The 9,731-nt window shown below is 39.8% G+C and overlaps 1 protein-coding gene across 1 annotated transcript in view; it reads right to left on the bottom strand.

Moving 5' to 3' along the window:
* Nucleotides 1-914: 914 nt before the first annotated feature.
* RGS22 (regulator of G protein signaling 22) overlaps nt 915-9,731 on the bottom strand; it is a 166,696-nt gene continuing 157,879 nt past the window's right edge. Inside the window, exon 29 of the transcript XR_007728202.1 lies at nt 915-933. The gene's annotated coding sequence lies outside the window, so the exon portion shown is untranslated. The remainder of the gene's footprint in view (nt 934-9,731) is intronic.

Below are 9,731 nucleotides of genomic sequence, written 5' to 3'. Positions count from 1 at the left end.
GTCAGAATTTACACTTAAACACCCTGAGCTGGAGCTTCTGGGGCGGTTGAACACATGGAGGTGCTGCAAGGCTGGCATATCCAGTGAGGGCATAGAAGCTCCCCGTCCCTTCCCACACTCCTTGCTAGATCCATCTCCTTTAGAATTTAAGAAATGAGAGAATCTAACACGAATGATTCCATCTTGTTTCTAACCTCATAGGCTAAATTGGTTTTTATATTATTCTAGTGTGAAGACCATGAGAGAAATTTAGCTAAAATTTTGAGGTAAGGAAAACTGACATCCCTCCTTGTTCAGAGACTGAAGTCACATTCATAAAACAAGGTTAGAATTATGGTAGAGTCCTGAAATTTGCTAAAGAATAAGCATAGTTAAACGATAATCTGCCATGGCTTAGCTTGCTTCTCTACAGTCTGCTTACTGCCCCAGAGTCATATAACTGGAGGTCACAAGATTTGTAACTTCCCCAACTGCTCCTATAGATAACATCACTATTGTGAAACCTAAAGAACTAGTCTTTGAGATATTTTTCAGATTTAGCATTTGGGCAGACCAAGAGATGAGTCCTGAGGGGATATCCTTTCTTGGGAACTGACTCAGCTGTGCAAAGACAGTTTAGACACTCCTCTAACTTCATCCCCAGCTAATCAATTGTTTCAGTTCCCCAGACCTCTGCTAACCAGAGCACTCCTAAAAACCTTAGCCTTTGAATTTTTGGGCAGACAGATTTGAGAAATTTCTTCTGTTCCCCTTGCTTGGCTGGCCCTATGATTATTAAACTCTTTCTTTGCTGCAACACTTACTGTTCTCAGTGAATTGGGTTCTTTTCAGGCAAGCAGACAAGAATAACTCACTCGGCTGTTACATGAGGAAATGCAAACTAACAAGAAAATGGTGAAATATTCAATCTCTTGGTATTGTTATCTGTAATGACTGAAATGAAAAGAGAGTGAATATATTTGGGTTGATGGAGGACCCATAGCTCACTATTGAACAATCATCTATAGCTTTATGTGATCTAGACACCCAGGAGATTAATCATGAGGGAGAAGCCTGGCTGCTGGATTGTAAAGTATGTCTACCCTTTAGGGAGGAGGACTGCCCAATTCCCCTGTAAATGCTAAGTAGAACACCCTAGTTGAAATAGCTGATATTCTCAAATGAAAGCCATGTGGCACTGGCTTTATAACGACCAGGATATTCACCTGCTGAAAATGCCCATTACTCAAGTCATAGTAAATGCTATAACTAAGGGGCTGCTTTTGCATGGATAGCCTATGTGATCTTACTGCTGCAAAATTGAGCAACAGACTAGGAAGCCTTACTGAATTTGCTGGCTCAGTTTCCCCTCAATGGTCTTACAGATGCTAATTAAAACATTAGATTAATTAACAAAAGAATGAGAAAAGGCAGAAGGGAAAGTCAAAGGAATCTTCTGAACTAACAACGTAGAAATTTTAAAATGGTTTTTAAGAAACAGGTGAATATAGCAAACATTGATGGGTACAAAACAAAGATGAGAAAGAAAGGGGACAGCCAAGAGACCTGTCCAGTCAGAGTGGAAATCTTTAAGTGGTTGTTACGATATTGGATGAATAAAATGAACATTGATAGGGTTAAAACAAAGGTCTTACAACAACATTATGGAAGGTTGGTCAGGCTAAAGGAATGTCCAGCGGGTTCCCTAACATCAAATCCATTCTATTACCACATATGAAGAAATTTTAAAAGGCAGAGGGCAAAGATGGCAAGGAGAAACTTGACCCCAAATGGCTTAGGGCGATGCTTAAGCAGATAAGTCAATATGAAGACACAAAGGTCAGGGTCTCCTGGCTCAAACCCCTGATGGGGATCCAAAGCCTTTTGCCCGTGAGTGGGAAAATAGGTCAGGGGGTGAAGAAGAGAAGTTTCTGGGACTCCTTGATATGGGAGCCCCACGTATTATGGTACTGAAACCCATTTGTGAAGCTCTAATACAAGCTACAATTGGATTGAGAGGCTGGACAACCAAAATGAGTGATTGAGGCATAAGTCTCTGAACTTATCAAATCACTGAAGTTCGCTGAGCCAGCTTGAGGGTGCACCCGGGAAAACGTGAGTCAGACATATCTGTGGCTCTTTTTTCCAAAGAGGTTCTCAGGAGATTTAGTATTTATACATTTTCCTTAAAAATAGTGCCTTGTAAATTTACATTTTAGGTAAGTTAAGGTGAACATTTGAAGAAAAAGAGATACAGGAAGTAGCCCTCTCTGGGAGGGGTAAAGGAATGAGTAATCTCATCTTATTTTTGTTCTGTACCTGGAAAGATAAGCTAGTAGTGAACATTATCAGTGTGGAGTCTGATAAATTAAGTTTAGCCTAAAGTTGCCTCCTTGCATATTTTAAGCTCAGCCTAAAGGTTTCTTCGTACATAGTAAACTGAAACCTTAACTGCATGAGAACACAGACTAACCTACTCTTGTGCCGATCACTGAGTTTTCGCCAGTTGATGGTGGCCAACTGTTCAAACCGTGTTCAAATAAGGCAAACGCTGAGCTGTAACCAATCCAGTGGTTTCTGTACCTCACTTCTGTTTTCAGTAGGTCACCTGCCTTTTTCTGTCAATATATTTTCCATCATGTAGCTGCACTGGGGTTTCTCTGAGCCTACTTGGATTCAGGAGGTTGCCTGATTCATGAATCATTCTTTGCACAATTAAATTCTGTTAAATTTAATTTGTCTAAGGTTTTTCTTTTAACAAGTCTTTTGACAGGTTTGGTTTCTGTCTAGCCCTTAGGAAAGAAGGTGGTTAGCAAGAGAAGGGGTAGAATGAGGTGTGTCTGTTAACTCAACTTCCAAGGTTTCTCTGAGGTTCCTTTGGCCAGGAAGAGGTCCATTCAGTCAGTTAGGGGCTTAGAATTATATTTCTCATGATGTAGAATCATAAGGGTTGACAGGCTTCAGGTGCAAGTTTGGATGAAAATTGGAATGTTTAAACAGGTTTTATGTAAGGAAGTTGTCTCCTATACCTGAATGTTATATGAAAATGGGTATTATGTCATACTGGGGAACATTTCCCCTTCCTACTATTGTTAAATCCAAAACCTGCTGAAGTTCCAGTGAAGGCTGTGGTTAGGAATGAAAGGGTTGATGAGCTGAAGGTGAAAGTTTGGAGAAAAACTAGTTTGTCTGAACAGGCTTTATGTGAAGTTATTGCAAGAGTGGATTCCTCAAAGAAAGATGGGCTTGAACTCCTTTTCTCTCTCTGGCGTATGCTCTCTCACCATGTGCCTTCTGCCAACATTATGATGCAGCAAAAAGACCCCTTCAAGATGAGGCCCCTCAGTCTTGGACTTCCCACTCTGCAGAATCATGAGCCAAATAAATCTGTGTTCATTATAAGTGACCCAGTCTGTGGTGTTCCATTATACCAGCACAAAATCAACTAAGACAGAGGATATTGACGTAAATCAGAGCAGAGAATAAAAACAATATGATTATGATGCTTTGAAAAAGAATGAGTGGGCAACAAACACACAGTAATCACAATTCATCTTCTAGGTGGGAACTGTGAAGACACGATGCTAGATACTGAATCTACTCCATGGGAAAAACTCCCTGTCCCTAGTTCTCTGAGGCCCTTGGCTTTACCTTCAGGGAAAATGCTTATCTATTGTTCTCTAAGCCAAGTTTGAGGTTAGCATTGAAGAGTGGGCCTCTTTGGGGACTGTACAAATTTCATTACCTGCATTTTGGTCATGTAAATTTGGGAGCCCTGTGATTATTTCAGAGATTGAAAAATTACACGTATTTTTATGCCAGGTTTGTGGTGTTGCTGGGAATACAATTCTATCACAATTTTAGTAATCTTCAAGTCTATTTACTACCAGTCAGTTCCATGTCAAAATCTCTTCTGGTCATAGTTCTTAAGGCTGCGAAGTCTCTTATTTTTCACATTTGTGTTTAGCTCAGTTCTCTCTCTATTATTTAATGGTGGCTATTTTAAGGTAATCTAAAACAATAGGCTAGATTAGGATGGCAACACCTTTACTTTGACCTTTATTACTGGGCTACCATTGTCCAGATGAAAGGTCTTACTGAGAAACTTTTGTAAAAGGCAATGACCAAAGGCTCAGCTTTACAGGGAATAGTTGCAATTGTCTTTCCCAACTTTGAGGCTTCTAATTATTAGATTTTACACCAATTTTAACTGCAAGCCACAGTCAGACAGTGTGCCTCCCTTGGTTGAGTTGTATTCTCTTCCATTTCTACTTGTAAACTGGTTAATGCTTGACTGATTTATCTTCATCATATCTTGCTAAAAGCAGAAACGGGCAACCAACACACAAACACACACCAACATTCTTTTTTTTAACCTCTTCCTTTACAAAGCTATGGGCTTACTAGTCTCATGGTCTGCCTTCCAAATTATCACAAGTAACAGTTTTACCAAATATTTTGTCATAGTATTACAAAGGCCACCATCTTCACCTTTTTAAAATTTTTATTTTTAGAGACAGGATCTCACTTTGTCACCCAGGCTAGAGTACAGTGGCACAACCACAGTTCACTGCAGCCTCGACCTCCCAGGCTCAAGCAATCCTCCCACCTCAGCCACCCAAAGTAGCTGGGATTACAGGTGGTGCGCTACCATGCCTGGCTAGTTTTTTTATTATTATTATTTTTTGTAGAGACAGGTTTCACTATGTTGTCCAGGCTAGTCTTGAGTTCCTAGACTCAAGCAATCCTTCTGCCTCAGCCTCCCAAAGTGCTGGGATTAAAGGCATGAGCCATGACACCCAGTCTGGCCACCACCTTTCTAGCTTGCAATTATCTGTTGCCTTGCTGCCCACTGACTGACTGCTTAATCAATGCCACATATTTTAGGTTTTTGTTCTTCTGGTAGTTCCCTACTCCTGCAGGTAATTTTTGCATAGTTAAGGTATAGGATAAGCTGCTGTAACAAAAGGCACACAAATCAAGTGACTCAGACAAGAGAGGGATTTGTTTTTATCTCACATAGCAGTCCAGTGTGCGGCAGCTTTCTTTCATGAGGTCTTCCAGAGACCCAGGCTCCGTAATTCCTTAGATGCTCCATCTACTCCATCTACATATTGAAAGGCTGCCAGCCAGCATCATAATTATGACCCAGCTTACAGAAAGGGAAAAGACAGAAAATGGTTGGCGAGCATTTTCATTTATTTAAAAGTATTGAACGGATATCATACACTTCTCTTCACAACCCCTAAGCCTGAACTTGGTCAGATGGCTGTATCTACCTGCGAGGTAGATTGGGAAATGACAGTTAACTCCAGTTAGGTCACCATGGGCACAACAAAAATTGGGATTCCATTACTAAAAGGAGTAAGAGTAGAAAATATGTTGGGAAACACATTTTCTGTCACTGTTACAATGGCGGTAAGGAGGGAGAGTACCACTTACTATTATCATGTACTGTTGAATTTTTTTTTTTCTAGAACAGTAACTATTTTAGGGCCAGGCAATACCCTAAGTATTTGACTCTGTAAAAGGAAATAGTATAGAAGTTGAATTCTTTTTTTTTTTTTTTTTTTGAGACAGAGTCTTGCTCTGTTGCCCAGCCTGGAGTGCAGTGGCACGATCTTGGCTCACTGCAACCTCCGCCTCCTGGTTGAAGCGATTCTCCTGCCTCAGCCTCCTGAGTAGCTGGGACTACAGGCATGAGCCACCACGCCCAGCTAATTTTTGTATTTTTAGTAGAGATGGGGTTTCACCATGTTGGCCAGGATGGTTTCGATCTCCTGACCTCGTGATCCACCTGCCTTGGCCTCCCAAAGTGCTGGGATTATAGGCGTGAGCTACCACATCCAACTGAATTATTCTTCTCAGAAAAATTTAATCTAAGACTCTAATTCAAAATATAAAAATAAGTGCTCATTGAAAAATAGACCAAAACTCTATAGACAGTTATACATTAAAAAGCTTTAATGTTATAAACTCATAGAATCACATAATATTGAGCTAAAAAAGGACCCTGAGTTCTTTATTAAAAAAATAAAATAAACTGTGGCTTAAAGGGGTTAAATAAATGGCCCCAAATCAGAAAGGCAGCAACAGATCCAGGACCAGAATCAAATTTTTCTTTTCTTTTCTCTTTTTTCTTTTCTTTTCTTTTTTCTTTTCTGAGACAGGGTCTTGCTCTGTCATCCATGCTGGAGTGCAGTGGCATGATCATAGCTCACTGTAACCCTGAACTCTTGGGCTTAAGTGATCCTCCCACCTCAGCCTCCAGAGTAGTTAGGACTTTAGGTACTCAACACTGCTCTTAGCTAATTTTTAAAATTTTTGTAGAGACAGCGTCTCACTATGTTGCCCAGGCTAGTCTCAAACTCCTGGGCTCAAGCTATCCTCCCACCTGGGCCTCCCAAAGTGCTGGGATTACAGGTGTGAGTCACGATGCCTGGTTCAGAACCAAATTCTACTGAATCATTGGATATATAGCATCTATTTTTTGAGGCAGAAATTTCACTGTAATTCTGGAGAGTATGCCAATTTAAAAAGAAAACGCAATTTTTTCCAGATTATGTACTATTAAGTAATTTTCAATTATATGACAAATGATGAACATACACATTTAAGAAGATAACATAAATTGGCCGGGCATGGTGGCTCACATCTGTAATCCCAACACTTTGGGAGGCCGACGTGGGCAGATCATGAGGTCAGAAGATCGAAACCGTCCTGGCTAACATGGTGAAACCCCATCTCTACTAAAAATACAAAAAATTAGCCTGGCATGGTGGCACACACCTGTAATCCCAACACTCGGGAGACTGAGGCAGGAGAGTCACTTGAACCCAAGGGGCAGAGGTTGCAGTGAGCCGAGATGACATCACTGCCCTCCAGCCTGGGGAACAGAGTGAGATTCCATCTCAAAAAAAAAAAAAAAAGAAAGAAAAAGAAATATAACATAAATTAATATATGCCTTTAATACTAAATTTACTTATTTTTAAAAATTATATACAAGCTGAATCTGATCCAACTGGCCACATTACTTTTGGATTATTTCACCATTGTATTTATTTCAAAATATACTTATTTCACTGATGTTTGGTTGGTTTAAAAAAACTTCTTAAAACATACTTATTTACTTCAAATAATAATGTAAACACACAAAGTACGAGCTCAATTTACCCTGTTTTGAAGAATATAAGTTGATACAGTATACCTAGTACTTTCTGGGGTTGTCTTGTTGTTGTTGTTGTTGTTGTTGTTTTGACAGGGTTTCCAGGCTGAAGTGCAGTGGCATGATCATGGCTCACCGTAACCTCGACCCCCCAGGCTCAAGCAATCCTCTCACTGCAGCCTCCTGAGTAATGGGGACTACAGGCATGTGCCACCATGCCAGGTAACTTTTTGTATTTTTTCTAGAGAAGATGTTTCACCTTGTTTCCCCAGTTGGTCTCCAACTCCTGGGCTCAAGCAATCCACCTGTCTTAGCTTCCCCAGAGTGCTGAGATTACAGGTGTGGGCCACTGCACCTAGCCTTGTCTGTTTTTAAATCCTAGGAACATTCCAAAAGGGAGCTGTCTTTCTTCAAGAGAATTTATAATATCAAGCAGCACATCATATGCAAAAATATGACACTATTATAATTTATTTGCTTATTTATTTATACACACCCAAATCAGATTTAAGGGCACTTTTAAGATTACCTAAAATATAGTTTATGTTACACTAAGTGTAAATAGAAAACTTATTTTAAGTTTTATTAATTCAACAAACATTGGCTGAGCATCTCTGTTAGGCATTATGTTTTCAAAGATTATGTAAAAGGAAATAAATTATTCAAGTGGCTTTAGTATAGATACTCACTAAAACAAATGAGTCATCACTGATTTAGAAGACACTGTTGGTAGTTTTACGGAGCTAGCAGGTATGATACTTTTAAAAGTATATGATATAGAATTAGAATCTAAAGATTCCATTATCATCAGAGATTTCAAAAAATACAACATAAAAATGTCCAAAAGTCCAAAGCAGTGGTTTTCAACTAAAGACGATGTAGCAAAATATCTAAATATATTTTGAGTTGCCACAGCTGGAGAGGTGCTACTGGCATAATGGGTAAGAGGTCGGGGACGTTGTTAAACATCCTACAATGCACAGCACAGCCCTCCACAATAAATAGTTATCTGGCCAAAAATGTTACTAGTGCTGAGGTTGAGAAATGCCAGCCTAAAGTGATTTAATGTGATTCAAGAAGTATTAATTTATTATCTTAGAGACATAACACAGATATGAAAAATGATGTAGATAGGACAAAAGTTTCACACTTCACATAAAATTCCATATTACTATATATGTATAATTATAAAGACTATTAATGGCACTTTTTTATGAATAGCATTATATTGAACTTTCTTAGATGAGCAGTGATTTTTACCTTGCCGGAATTTTATAGTGGAGCTATTTCCTTCATCTTTTTCAACAAATATTTAACATACATCTATTTTAAATGTTCTATATAAGGTGATAGAATGGAAAGCCAAATAACAACTGTATTAGGGTATACACACATATAATTTAAAAGTTACAATCATTGTGACTAACGCTGTATTACAGAACAGTGAACAAGACAGTGATAGAACAGAAGAGGATAACTTCTGTAGTTATTTGGGGCATCTGTAGTAAGGGAAGAATACCAAAGATAGCTTCCCAGAAGAACAAATGCCTGATCCGAATGTCTCAGAAGATAGTGTGTCCGGAATTGGTTCCTTCCGGTGAGTTCTTGGTCTCGCTGACTTCAAGAATGAAGCCGCGGACCCTCGCAGTGAGTGTTACAGTTCTTAAAGATGGTGTGTCTGGAGTTTGTTCCTTCAGATGTTCAGATGTGTCTGGAGTTTCTTTCTTCTCGTGGGTTTGTGGTCTCGCTGACTTCAGGAGTGAAGTTGCAGACCTTCGCAGTGAGTGTTACAGCTCTTAAAGGTGGCACGTCCAGAGTTGTTTGTTTCTCCTGGTGGGTTCGTGGTCTCGCTGACTTCAGGAATGAAGCCACAGACCCTCGTGGTGAGTGTTACAGCTCATAAAGGGAGTGAGGACCCAAAGAGTGAGCAGCAGTAAGATTTATTGTGAAGCGCCAAAGAACAAAGCTTCCACAGCATGGAAAGGGATCCAAGAGGGTAGCCACTGCTGGCTCGGGTGGCCAGCTTTTATTCCCTTATTTGGCCCCGCCCACATCTTGCTGATTGGTTCATTTTACAGAGAGCTGATTGGTCCATTTTGCAGCATGCTGATTGGTGCATTTACAATCCTTTAGCTAGAAACAGAGCACTGATTGGTGCATTTTTACAGAGTGCTGATTGGTGTGTTTACAATCCTTTAGCTAGACACAGAGCACTGACTGGTGCATTTTTACAGAGTGCTGATTGGTGCGTTTACAATCCTTTAGCTAGACACAGAGTGTTGATTGGTGCATTTACAATCCTTTAGGTAGACACAGAGCACTGATTGGTGCATTTACAATCCTTTAGCTAGACAGAGAGCACTGACTGCTGTGTTTTTACAGAGTGCTGATTGGTGCATATACAATCCTTTAGCTAGACAGAAAAGTTGTCCAAGTCCCCACTTGACCCAGGAAGTCCAGCTGGCTTCACCTCTCAATAGGGGGGCCTTATATGTATATCTTGCTAAATGAAGAACTTCTATTTTACTAATAACAGGTTTACCAATCATCTCAATGATGTATTTAGAGAAGGGAATTTCACAAGGT

Source organism: Macaca thibetana, chromosome 8, assembly GCF_024542745.1.
Source record: "Macaca thibetana thibetana isolate TM-01 chromosome 8, ASM2454274v1, whole genome shotgun sequence".
Classification (NCBI taxonomy): Eukaryota; Metazoa; Chordata; class Mammalia; order Primates; family Cercopithecidae; genus Macaca; species Macaca thibetana.
Note: the sequence above shows the minus strand (reverse complement) of the source record. Positions and strands in the feature narration are given on the sequence as shown.